Below are 14,311 nucleotides of genomic sequence, written 5' to 3'. Positions count from 1 at the left end.
TGTATAAGGATATATTGTATATTTAACATCAGTCTAGCAGTACATTATTTATTAGATTAGATTAGATTCAAATTTTATTGTCATTGCCACATGTGGGCACAAGGCAACGAAATACAGTAGACAGGGAAAGAGATAACAGCAAAACATTAGGAAAGAGAGGAGAAGAAAAAAAACAACACCCAAACTGTGCTCCTCTGGGAGCACAGTGTGAGAACCGGAAAAACACCTCAGCACAAAAGCACATAATCAATACACCATAAACACACGACTTGCAACTGGGGACAGAAATTGGGGGGGGGGGGGGTAGAGGTAATCCAGCGCAGGCAAACAGCCATCCGGTCCTGCAGCTATTACAGCGCTCGCCATAGACCCGCATGCCAGACTGGCGGAACAAAGCGGCAAAGGCGAGGTATGGGGGTGGGGGGTGAATGCATATCTGTATATGTGTAAGAGTTTGTGTATTTGTAGGCCTGGAGAGTTGCGATTCTCTCTAGATGCCTCAGTCCGCCAATTATACAGCGTCACAGCAAGTTGCCATGGAGACAGCCTTGGTTAGGTCCTAGACATTGTCAACAATCAACAGGTGTCTGTGAAGGGGGGGAGGAACGCGGGAATGTTCTGGCTGCAGTGCTCCCAGGGAGAGGCCAGCGCTGGTAAAGCCGAAAGAAGATAAGATTCCAGTTGTTTGGTCTAGTAGCAGCATTCCATTTCACGGTCACTATGATTGTTCATTGTACATTTTGGTCTCCAAATTCTCAAATTTCCTTTTCAAAGCAGTTAGCTTCTTCGTGATGCTATCCATATTGTGGGTAAAAGTCTCAGTCTCAATGCTGACCGCTCTGCCCACTGCTTCAATCATGACGGGCAGCCTTGCGAGGCTTTGGACAGCTGTTCCCGACTTCATAATTTTTCGATAACCCAGGGCAAAGCCTAATCCAATCAGCAGAAGACCTGTTATCATGGTTCGAATAGGTAGATGTCTTCAATGTCCTCCACGGAAAGAGCCGCCAGACACACGACCCACCAATTTGCCCACGCGTCCATCATGTAGCCAGCTGCAAACTTTCCGGCAGGGCAGTCAGGTTCCCCAAACCCAAGCTTCTCGCCAAGAAGATGGTGTCAATTGCGTTGAGAGACCAATTCATAAAATCCATAGTCCAGTTTAGGAGAGCAGTGCAGAGAGAGCCTCACACAATAGACGAGACGAGATAGGAGAACAGGCGAAGCAGGGAAGTCAGGGAGGAGAGGAGAGAAATGCGACCACCTCCGTTGAGAGCAATAAGTAAAACTTAACGGTAATACTTTCTATGAAGACCGTATTTAAAACACATTATAAAAGTATTATTATGGCATTATAATGAATGCATAATGTATTAGAAATAAATGTTATAATATTTCATATCATCTCTTGAGTAATCATAATTTAAATGTGTTATAATATTTACTTATTTGTGGTTATAGCATTTAAGATTATGATTTATAATACACAATGAATATAAGGCCAGCAGGGGGTGCTCACCCTGTGGTCTGTGTGGGTCCTAGCGCCCCAGTGTAGTGATGGGGACACTATACTGTCAACAAGCACCGTCCTTCGGATGAGACGTTAAACCGAGGTCCTGACTCTCTGTGGTCATTAAAATCCCAGGATGTCTTTTGAAAAAGAGTAGAAGTGTGACCTTAGCAAAGTGATGGAATCCTCAGTTCATAAAGAGCCCCAGGGCTACCTCTTCCGCCATAAACTGATTTCTAATAAACAGTATGGATTTAAACTGAACCACAGCACAGCAGACCTCCTTACAGTTTTGTCGCAGACGTGGAACAACATCTTAGACAAAGGAGGTGAGGTGTACATTGTTGCTCTAGAGATTAAAGGAGCGTTCGACCAGGTTTGGCATAACGGGCTTCTGGATATGCTTTCTGCTAAAGGCATAACTGGGCCATTACATTCTTGGCTACAGAACTACCTGGAAGGAAGGTCCATCCAGGTCGTGCTCTCTGGTCAGTCCTCATCACCTCAACCAATCAACGCGTCAGTGCCCCAGGGATCCATTCTTGGCCCGCTATTATTCTCCATCTTCATAGACGATGTTGTAGAACAGTGCGATAATAGCATTTCTCTATATGCCGATGATTCCACCATTTACGCCCCAGTAACGTCACTTAATGGTCCCAATGTGGCAGCATCCCTAAATAAAGACCTGGAGAATATTCGCAGGTGGGCTGATACCTGGAAGGTCACGTTAAACTCCTGCTTGATAATAAAGAGTGACGATGGCGAAGAGATTTGCTTAAATTATCGTGCACATTTTATCTCACCAACCATTTCTAATTTGCGATATTAAGACGTTTGTCTGTGAGATCTGCAAGAACTCGTATGCGCGCCACGGAGGCTGTCTGTCAGTCACACACACAACAAGAACGAGGGCGGTACACGCATAACAGTAAGAAAACTCCCGCTTAATACAAAGAGTGACGATGGCGGAGAGAGCAAAACGTTCCAAAGTGTGGTTATACTTCATGATTCCACCATTTACGCCCCAGTAACGTCACTTAATGGTCCCAATGTGGCAGCATCCCTAAATAAAGACCTGGAGAATATTCGCAGGTGGGCTGATACCTGGAAGGTCACGTTCGAGCCTAGCAAATGCAAGGCTATGGTTCTGTCGAGAAAGAGGCTTCCATCCTGCCCAAACTTTTTTGGGGGGCAACCAGAATTGACCTTTGTGAGCAGTTGAATATTCTGGGACTATGTATCGATAAGAAGTTGCTATGGACTAATCACCTGTAAAACATCTGCAAGCGTGCTGGACAGTGTCTTGGAGCTCTGCGTAGGTTGGCCAACAAGCTTGATGTTAAAGCCATGCCTTGCCTGGATGAACGCATCACAGATCACCCTTGGGCAGCTTGACAACATCCAAAAAAAGGCACTGAAAAACATTGGGGACGATGAGGACACTGCCCTAAGTAAATATGCAATCAACCAACTCAGCCAACGTATAACTGTTGCAGCAACAACTGTGCTTTTTAAAGTGCACACTGAAAACTGTCCAAAGGATCTCAAAGCTCTGCTGCCCCCACCTGATCTCCCTTGCCGAACCACTCGAAGAGGACGACCAAGTCACGCCCTAAAACTCCCAAAGTCCAACACCAAATGCTTGGGGAGGAGTTTTTTTTTTAATTCGGCTGTAACAACTTGGAACTGCCTCCCCTGTACTGTGGTAGGTGAAATCACCTCAAAGAATGTCCAGGCCTTCAAGAAGAGACTAAACAAACACCTACTCAGCTATAAAAATTTAATCTCCTGATGCTTAATGTCACTTATCCTATATATCTAGTCCTGAGCAGCTGCAGATCTGGATAGGCTCTCAGAACATGTACTGTTAATGCCTGTATCTGCATAAGCTTAAATAATGAATAAATAAAAAAAACCTCAGCATCCTGGCTAAATTCGCCCAATGGCCTCCGACCATCATGGCCTCCTAACAATCCCCATATCTTCATCACTCTGTCTCCTCTCCACTAGTAAACTCGTGTGGTGGGAATTCTAGCTAGGGATGGGTACCGAAACCCGGTATTAAACTGGCCCCGAGGCTAAATTATGAAAAACCGTAGTATCAATAAGATCTGACGGTATCGGTTCTGCTTTCGGTACTGGAGAAAAAAAAATAATGTACTATGTATTTTTGCTTAATAATGTTGTTGTGCACATTTAATCTCGCCAAACATTTCTAATGTGCGATCATATTAAGACGTTTGTCCGTGAGATCTGCGTGAACTCTCATGCACGCCGCGGAGGCTGTCTGTCAGTCACACACACACACACACACCACAACGAGCGCACGCACATGTATAAATTGTACGTAAACTCCTGCTTGATAATAAAGAGTGACGATGGCGAAGAGATTTGCTTAATGTTATCGTGCACATTTTATCTCACCAAACATTTCTAATTTGCGATATTAAGACGTTTGTCTGTGAGATCTGCAAGAACGCGCATGCGCGCCACAGAGGCTGTCTGTCAGTCACACACACACACACAACAAGAACGAGCGCGGTACACGCATAACAGTACGTTAACAAAACTCCCGCTTAATGAAAATGAATTCAACATATTTTCTACTTGTTTTTAAAATTCCAAATAAGGAAAAATCAGTATGTAAATGTAAACATTTATTTGGCTAACTTAAATGCACAGTACCTCAAGTTAGTTTACAAAATAGCCAATTGCCACATTTTGCAACCTTTTTATTATATATATATATATATATATATATATATATATATATATATATATATATATATATAAAATTATTACTATTATTTTTTTTAAGCTGCAGCTACTATGAACTAACCAACTCCTCCTATCACCTCTGGTCCAAGACAAGCCCATTATTAATTTTACATAAAAAATAAAGAAATGTTAATTCTGTTCAAAACTTGTTCTTAAAAAAAAAACACACACACACAAGACAAAGTACCGATAAGAATACTGTTAAAGTACCGGACCGTTAAGCAGTATCGGTAAGAGTAGTAATACCGTTAAAACCTTAACGATACCCATCCTTAATTCTAGCGCACTATGGCTGCTGTCGCATCATCATCCAGGTGGATGCTGCACACTGGTGGTGGGTGAGGAGATACCCCCTGACTATGTAAAGCGCTTTGAGTGCTTAGAAAAGCGCTATATAAATGTAAGGAATTATTATTAAATATATTATTAATGTTATTATTAACTTACAATAGATTATCTTTCCCAAAGATATAATGTAAGTCTTATATCTTGATATTGTTGACTTCTTACTTTACTTAAAGCAGACAAATACCAAATATATTATAACAACAACAATAATAATGTATTATTATATATAATATTATTAATTTTTATATTATCTGACAATATGAATGTGTAATATGGAACTTTAGATTTGTAACTCTATTTATTGTAATATCAATAAGATGGTAAGATACTGTACAGATCTTAAATCAATAAGAAAATACTAATGATCAGTTATAAATAATGTGGACTTAGCATGGTGTTTATTGCGTGTTATACATAAACTCATAAAAGTTATATCCACAAATAAGTATGTCTTATAATGTATTAAACATTTTTATGATTATTTATGAGATGAAAAAAACTTGATATATATATACACATATATATATTTACACTCACCTAAAGGATTATTAGGAACACCTGTTCAATTTCTCATTAATACAATTATCTAATCAACCAATCACATGGCAGTTGGGCACGTGGTCATGTTCCGTTCCTCGTTTTGTTAATTGATTAATCCCCACCTGTTTCCATTTCCCTGATTACTTTCCTTGTGTTTAAAAACTCTGTCTGTTCAGTGCTCTCCTGTCTGCTATTAATGTTGTATACTATGTTTAAAGATTTGTTTTTGATGTGCCCTTTTCTCCTGTGATAATTAAAATAACTCTTTAGATAAATATTCTTCCTTGTGCATTTGATATACACACCTGTATTACAGAATAGCAGACTTTAAAAAGTGTGTTTAGCAGCGATTGCTTTGTTTTCTCCCTCTCCCGGAATGGCTATCCTGGCAGTCCGACTGATAGAAAATCCCAGAAAGGATTTTGCCGCCTTTGTGGAGTGGGTGCTGGTGAATAACGGATCCAGCAGAGCCCGAGCTATCCATAAAAAAGGAGCCAACCATTGTCCGGGAGCTAGGACTTGAGAGCATGACTGACAAGGTGTGTGAGCCGGTAACACCGTGCGTTGTGGCATTTCTGGTGGAGATTGAGGGCATGGAGAAATGCCCTACACACACTCATTAATGGAAATTTTTCAAATGGACCTTATAGACTAGTTTGGGGAGGTAATTCCTAATTTTCCTGTGTCTCCGCCAGTTCCGTCCAGCCCTGGTCCTCTTGTGTTCCCTCCCAGACTCCCCCTCCCAACTCAAGAGAGGACGCCAAGAAACTGCGCGAACCCTCAACATATAGGATTTTAAAAGAACAGCGTTTAAAGGAACGGCGTTAGGTAACGGCATTATTTTTTCATTAACGGGGTAATCTAACTAATTACTTTCCCCGTCGTTATAACGCCGTTACCATTACTGAAAGTTAAATGTGGTGCGTGACTATGCATTGATTTAATAAACTATGCAATCCGAACGCACCCTGGCTCACCCACAGCGAGTGTGGAGGTGGGTTAAAAACAAGATAAGCGATTATGATTGGCTAAGGCAGATTCAAGTGTTTCATGGTAGCCAATCAGGGCCAGTGTTTTTACACACATGCCGGTACACGCGCCATCGCAAGGGGCGCCAACCACACACACACGCAACAGCTACACAGAGATTCGCAGCAGAGATGGCGAGTCAGGAGCAATCCGATGAAAAGTTGGCAATTTCAAGGTGGAGATATAAGTGCTACTTCAAATTCATTGTGGTCAAAGGCAAGAACGTTCATGTACATGTAATGTGTGACACACATCTAAAAAGCTAGTGGCCCAAAACACTTTTCTTACAAAGATAATACTTGAAGTGCAGGATAAAACTCTTGCTGTCTTTTGACGTGCAATAAATATCGAAAGTTATGTACGAACACCTGTCTGTTCTACTCATTTCAACTGACTTCTGAAAACTGCTAAATAATATATATATATATATAACTAACTCAGTTACTTTTTGGAACAAGTAGTAAGTATCTACTTTTTGGAACAAGTAGTGAGTAACTATAACTAATTACTTTTTTAAAGTAACATTCCCAACAGTGCATATGACTTTTACCAACAAAAAGTGGTCTAGTCTCTGTTTCCCTGGGTGTCCACTAGTGGGCTCACTTCCCCTTAGGTACTTCACCGTAGGCACTAGAATTCCTCTAGTCTTGTCTTCTCATCACAGTAATTGCACTCCTGTTAATTGCACCAGGTGCAGTAACTTTATTGCCATTAGCCTCCCTATAAATACCAGTCTTTTCCTGTTGTTTGTATGGAGTCCTTACCGTTCGTATGTCCAGCATTCTCGTCTTCCAAGATTCATCACTGTCTTCTCTTCCTCCGAGTTCCCATTCTTTTTCCTTTCCTGTTCCCTCTTTTGTTTATTTGTTAGTTTGTTTTGGACTGCTTGTTTGGTTTTGACCTTGGATTGTTTTTTGACTACGATTTGGATTACCCATCAATAAAGACATCTGCGATTGGATCTCTCTCTCTCCCTGTGTCTCTCTGGGTCGTGATCGTCACAGAAGGACTCCATCCAAACAGATCCAGCGGTATGTCTTTTCATGTCTCCTCCCCAGCCAGCATGATGGAGCGGAGGGCTAAATATAAGTTAACCTCCCTCCGCCAGGAGGGTAATAATGTGGGGGCCATGGCACAGGTGTTCTGGTCCCTGGCTGAGGGCATGGGCTACAATGATGCGGCCTTAAAGGACTATTTTAATAGCGGGCTGGATGACCTGGTTCCACAAAAAGAACTGGCTCAGCTGGACACATATGGGTTCTGGGAGTTTGTGTGTTATTTACAGCATCCACCTCTGTGGGATGCTCCAGCCACTCCTGTCTCTTCCGGTGGGATGGCCGCCAGCCCAGCGTCACTGCCCAAGATGGCCACCAGCCCAGCGCCACGATGCACAAGGAGGTCACCAACCTAGCTCCATGATGCGAGATGGCCGCCAACCCAGTGCCACAGCACAAGATGGCCGCCAACCCAGCATCACAACGCAAGATGGCCGCCAGCCCAGCGCCACCACACAAGATGGCTGCCGGTCCATCACCACTGCCCAAGATGGCTGCCGGTCCAGAGTCATGGCACAAGATGGCTTTTTGTCCAGCGCGACAGTCACAATTGACCCTCCAGAGTCAAGTCAGGTTCCTGTGGACCTTCCAGAGTTGAGTCAAGTGCCCGTTGACCTTCCAGAGTCGAGTCAGGTGCCCGTTGACCCTCCAGAGACGAGTCAGGTTCTCGTTGACCCTCCGGAGTCGAGTCATGTTCCAGTTGACCCTCCAGAGTCAAGTCAGATTCCTGTTGACCTTCCATAGTCAAGTCAGGTGTCCGTTGACTTTCCAGAGTTGAGTCAGGTTCCGGTTGAACCTCCAGAGTCAAGTCAGGTGCTCGTGGACCCTCCAGAGTCGAGTCAGGTGCTCATGGACCCTCTAGAGTCAGGGTCAGTCACCGTTGACCTTCCAGAGTCAGGGTCAGTCACCCTTGACCCTCCAGAGTCAGGGCTAGTTCCTGTTGACCTTCCAGAGTCGAGTCAGGTTCCGGTTGACCCTCCAGAGTCGAGTCATGTTCCAGTTGACCCTCCAGAGTCAAGTCAGATTCCTGTTGACCTTCCAGAGTCGAGTCAGGTGCCCGTTGACCCTTCAGAGTTGAGTCAGGTGCTCGTGGACCCTCCAGAGTTGAGACAGGTGCTCATGGACCCTCCAGAGTCAGGGTTAGTCACCGTCGACCTTCCAGAGTCAGGGTTAGTCACCATCGACCTTCCAGAGTCAGGGTTAGTCACCGTTGACCATCCAGAGTCAAGTCCAGTCACTGGTGATCTTCAAGGATCGAGTCAAGTCACCGGGGTTCTTCTTGGGAGAATTCAAGTCACCAGTGATCTTCATAAACAAAGGCAAGTCACCATTGATCTTCATGAACAAAGGCAAGTCACCATTGATCTTCATGAACAAATACAAGTCACCAATGATCTTCGTGAACAAATGCAAGTTACCAATAATCTTCATGAGCAGAGTCAAGTCAGCATTGATCTTCTAGAATCCAGTAGAAACACCATTGGAGTACCAGAGTCTAGTTATTTTCTCTGTGGAACTACCAGAGCCTCTCCACGTCTCTGCTGAACTGCCGGAGCCGTTCCACGACTGCTGAACTACTAGAGTCTGTCCTCGGCTCGGCTGATCTACCAGAGTCTCTCCTCGCCTCTGTGGAACTTCCAGAGTCTCGTCACATATCAGTCGAACTCTCTGAGCACCCGACTGATCCTGTTGTGGCCACAGAGGCTACCCTGTGTTCTTTGATTCAGACTTGCCCAACCACACTTGTCCTCCTGTTCATTCGACCACATGGATGTGGTGGTCTTCTGCTCCGCCCTGGGGGACGTCCGCTTTGACCCCACGGATGTGGTGGTCTTCTGATCCGCCCTGGTGGGCGTCACGCTATGTCCTTCCTGGACTTGTGTTTTTGTGTTTTTTTTTTTAGAACCTTTAGACCTGGCCCTCCGTCCCTCCCCCTGATCCTCCGCCGGTCCACCATCCTCCTGGACTCCTTGTTTTGTGTTGCACTTCTCTTGTCTCTGTTTCCCCATTTTACCTGGTCCTCTCGTCTCTGTTTTCCCCATTTTTCCTGGCCCTCCATCCTTTCCCCTGGTCCTCCGCCGCTCCACCTCCCTCCTGGTCTCTTTGTGTTTTTGGTTTTCCCTTGGGTTCGGGTGGAGCATCTGGCAGCTGCTCCGTGGAGGAGGGGGTAATGTCTCGCTGTTTAGTCTCTGTTTCCCTGGGTGTCCACTAGTGGGCTCATTTCCCCTTAGGCACTTCACCGTAGGCACTAGAATTCCTCTAGTCTTGTCCTGTCATCACCGTAATTGCACTCCTGTTAATTGCACCAGGTGCAGTCACTTTATTGTCATTAGCCTCCCTATAAATACCATTCTTTTCCTGTTGTTTTGGAAGGAGTCCTTACAGTTCGTATGTCCAGCCTTCTCGTCTTCCGTGATTCATCACTGTCTTCTCGTCCTCCGAGTTCCTGTTCCTTTTCTTTTCCTGTTCCCTCTTTTGTTTATTTGTTAGTTTGTTTTGGACTGCTTGTTTGGTTTTGACCTTGGATTGTTTTTTGACTACGATTTGGATTACCCATCAATAAAGACATCTGCGATTGGATCTCTCTCTCTCCCTGTGTCTCTCTGGGTCGCGATCGTCACAGTCAGGTGTTGTCTGCTTCCTATACCACTCATGCTAGAGGGGTTATAATATTAATACATAAATCTGTCCCACTACAAATTAAAAATATAATTAAGGACCCAGCAGGTAGATATATCATAGTTCAGGGAATGCTATTATTTGAAAATATAAATCTAATAAATGTGTATGGTCCTAATGAAGATGACCCTAAATTTTACAACAATTTGTTTCTGTCTCAAATCTCCTTGGGCAATATATAATAGCTCATGATTTCAATTGTAAATTCAGTACGAGATAGATCATCAGGTTTAGATAATACTCAAACTGGATCAAGAAAAACAATAAACAATTTTATTAAAGAATTAAATTTGTTGGACATATGGAGGCATAGTAAACCTAATGCAATAGATTGCTCTTGTAACTCCAGCACTTATAAAATTATAGTAGTATAGTAATATCAGATCATGCAGCTATATCACTTGTTTAAACAGATATTAAAGTTGGAAATGCGAAATGGCGTAATGGCGTCTTCCACCAGGATGGCTTACTTATTACTTAGATAAACAAATTGACTTTTATTTTGCATGTAATACTTCTCAAACATCTGCTAGCATAAGCATGGGAGGCATTTAAGGCCTTTATTAGGGGTCAAATAATAAGTTTTACCAGCTCAAAGAAAAAAAGTACTTTAATGGAAAATGTAGACATTAGATGAGAAAAAAAAACTCTAAACAGATCTCTACAATAATAAAACTAAATTTATAGATGCAAATGCACAATTACGCCTACTCAGATCACAGTACAATGAATTGTCAGCTAACAAAGCTGCAATTCATTTAATCAAACTTAAACAATCCTACTATGACCAGGGGGAAAAACCTGGGAAACTTTTAGCATGGCGAATTGAACAATAATTAACAGAAAGGTCTATTAAACTACATTGCAGATCCAAGCGGTAAAACTATAGTAAATCCCAAAGAGATTAACCCTCTGGAGTCTAAGGGTATTTTTGGGGCCTTGAGAAGTTTTGTCATGCCCTGACATTTGTGCTTTTTTCAGTTTCTTATAAATATCTAAATGGGTAAAGTCTAATATCACTGTAATCAGCACAAACTGGGCTATAATAATATGTGAAACCCATGCATGTACATGATTCTATTTTTGAGAAAAAAAATGTTATGCATGGTTAGTGAAAAACTAAAAATGTTAAATCACTTGCATAAGGCAATAAAACACATACATAAAATTGGTTGCCGGAAAAGTTGAGAACTGGAGCTTGTAGCCTAGAATTTTTCTTTCTAAATGATGTGAAAATCATCTTGTTTACTCACTCACAGAAAACAATATATTGATTTAAATTTTCTAAAACACTTTTTGTTGGTAAAAGTCATATGCGAGTAGGCGTCAACTATCATGAATATCATTGTGATTTAAACCTGAGAGGACAAAGGCCTGCATAATGAGCTGCATAATGAGCCTCTCATTCAACTGTGCCACTGTGAGGGAGGACTTACAAGAAAGAGAACAAAATAAAAGTATATAATTTTATGTTTGTAGTTTATTAAGAATATATTTAATTATCCCACAACATAATTCAATATCCACTTGGGGGAGCAGTTAAACAGTTTATTAGGAACAATCAAAGCTGACTTTCAAATTTTTTGGCATCCTTTCTCTAGTCACACAATCCTTCAGAAATCCTTTTAACAATCTTATTTTCTACCAAATAAACCACATTTATTATCATTATTATTATTATTATTATTATTATTAATGTTGAAAAGAGCTGATAATATTTTTCAGGTTTTTTTAGGGGGAATAAATCGAAAGAACTGCATTGTATCTCAGAATATTTGTTTTCGGCAGCACTTGTTTAGTTTAAAAGTAGAAATTCCAGGCTTTCTATAGATATCTATCTCATGTCTCTTCGTTGAGTATTCACGGAGTTACAGTTCATTTTAATGAAATGTTTGTACATGACGATCAGCGGAGACAAAGACTGTAGACGCGCACCTTGTTTGTTATCTTTATTTTATAAGTGCACAAAGGTTTTTTGTTTTTATGTCTGTATCCAAAAAAAACTAGACCCTTTACAGATTCGATTGATGTATTGCTCTTATCTGTACGATTAAAACTGAGAGTGTAATTTAAGTTCTTTTCGGGGTTATCGGGTGAAAATGACTCAAAACGCATATATGCGTTAATCGACTCGAAAGGGTTAACGAGGCCTTTAAGGTATTTTATGAGAAACTGTATACTTCTGAGAGTGCTCCCAAAATTGATAAACAGACACAATTTCTAATTAACCTTAATATTCCCAAAATTTCGGAAAGTGAAAGTAAAGTATTAGATGGAAAATGAACAGGAAAAGAAATTGCAGATCCAATAAACTCTATGCAAGCTGGAAAAACGGCTGGGCCAGATGGCAAACCTATAGATACTTATAAAAAATTTCAGTCCAAATTGATTTGACCCCTTTTGGAGATGTTCCAGGAGTCTTTCAAAAATGGTCTTCTTCCTACATCCATGAGTATAGCTCTAATAACTACTTCCAAAACCAGGGAAACCAAATACAAAATGTGAAAACATGCGCCCAATTAGCCTTTTAAATTCAGATACAAAAATACTTAGTTGTAACGCCACGCCAGCAGAGGGAGCCCTCGCCTGAGTATTGACTGGTGCCGCTCCCTCTGCTTCTACTATCACTTCCTGTTTGGCAGCCATTTAAGCATGACCAGGCCGAAACATGATTTGCGAAGTATTGCCAGTTCTACTGCCTTACCAAGCATTTTCCATTGTCTGATTTGATTACACTGTGTTTGACTTTTTGCCTGTTTCTCTGGATTTTTGCCTTTGGATTGCCCCTTTTGCTTGTTTGCTGGTTGGATTGTTTTCTATGATTTTTGACCCCTTTGCCTGTGACCTCGACTCTGATTTCTGCTTCACGATTTGGATGGTTGAACTGTTTTTTAAATAAACTTCTGCAAATGGATTCTAACACAGCTTCGGCTTCACCGTCATTACAGAATACTTCGCCTCCTATGAATCCAGCGGAAGTTTCCCAGCTACAAGCTGCTTTTGTTTATCAAGGTGAAATGCTCAAGAATTACCAGGATCAACTCAACAAACTTCAGGCTGCAAATGAACACCTAACCCATTATATACGATCACTTCCCTCACCAACACCACAGACGGTAAGACTGGCTATGCCAGAGAAGTTTGACGGTTCAGCTGAACAATGCCGGGGTTTTATTCGTCAAGTGGAGATTTTTTTTGCTAACCAGGAAGAACCGTTTCACTCAGGTGAAAAGAAATGTGCTTTTCTAATGTCACTGCTCTCTGGTAAAGCAATCGATTGGGCTGCAGCAGTCTGGGAGACGGATCATTTGTTTCGTTCCTCCTATACCTATTTTATTCAACAATTACGAGATGTGTTTGAATATCCCGCTGGGGGCAAAGATATTTCCACACAATTGCTTCATCTATCTCAAGACAATCGCACCGCTGCAGATTATGCTATTGAGTTTAGAACCCTCGCTGCACAAAGTGGCTGGAATGATGTCTCATTAAAGGCTGTGTTTCGACAAAGTCTGAACCTCGACCTACAAACTGAACTGGCCTGCAAAGGGGAAAACTGTTCTTTGAATGAATATATCACTCTTGCTATCAAGATCGATAATCTTATGAGGAATGCTCCCAAGAGGAAGATATCACACTCCAGTGCTACAGTCACACCCCAGCTTTCCCATGTTCCCCAACCCATGTCAATGCTTAGCCAGGAGCCCATGCAACTGGGTTTTTCAAGACTCACGGAAGAGGAGAGAAATCGACGACGTCAACTCAATCTGTGCTACTACTGTGGTGAAACAGGCCACCACAGCATAACATGTCCATACAAAGCCCGGAAAAACACCCGGGTGAGTGTTGAACAATTTTCTCTCCTTCCTACCAAATCATTGACTTTTCCAGTTCGACTATCTACTGAAAGTACTTCCATTGATTTAACAGCGCTAATCGATTCTGGAGCTGCCCTAAATCTCATCCACAAGGACATCATTAGCAAGTTCAACCTTCCCACGCAACCCTGTGTGCCATCCATCAAGATTAGTGCTGTTAACAACACCCTCATAGGAGATGGCATCAACCACCAAACACAACCACTACAACTCCGTGTTGGACTTTTCCATCAAGAGGCCATCTCATTCTATGTCATTGACTCCCCAAGATATGATATTATCCTTGGATACCCCTGGTTAGCTGTTCATGACCCAGTTTTTTCCTGGCATCATGGTGAGTTAACCCATTGGTCTGAATTCTGCCAAAACCAGTGTATGCACTCCACCATAATCAAGCCCTGTTTAACGACCACTATTGAAAGCCCAAACACCACTCAAAATACTAAAATTCCATCCTGTTACAAAGAATTCTCTGAAGTTTTCAGTAAAAT

Source organism: Carassius gibelio, chromosome B19 (assembly GCF_023724105.1).
Source record: "Carassius gibelio isolate Cgi1373 ecotype wild population from Czech Republic chromosome B19, carGib1.2-hapl.c, whole genome shotgun sequence".
NCBI lineage: Eukaryota > Metazoa > Chordata > Actinopteri > Cypriniformes > Cyprinidae > Carassius > Carassius gibelio.
Note: the sequence above shows the minus strand (reverse complement) of the source record.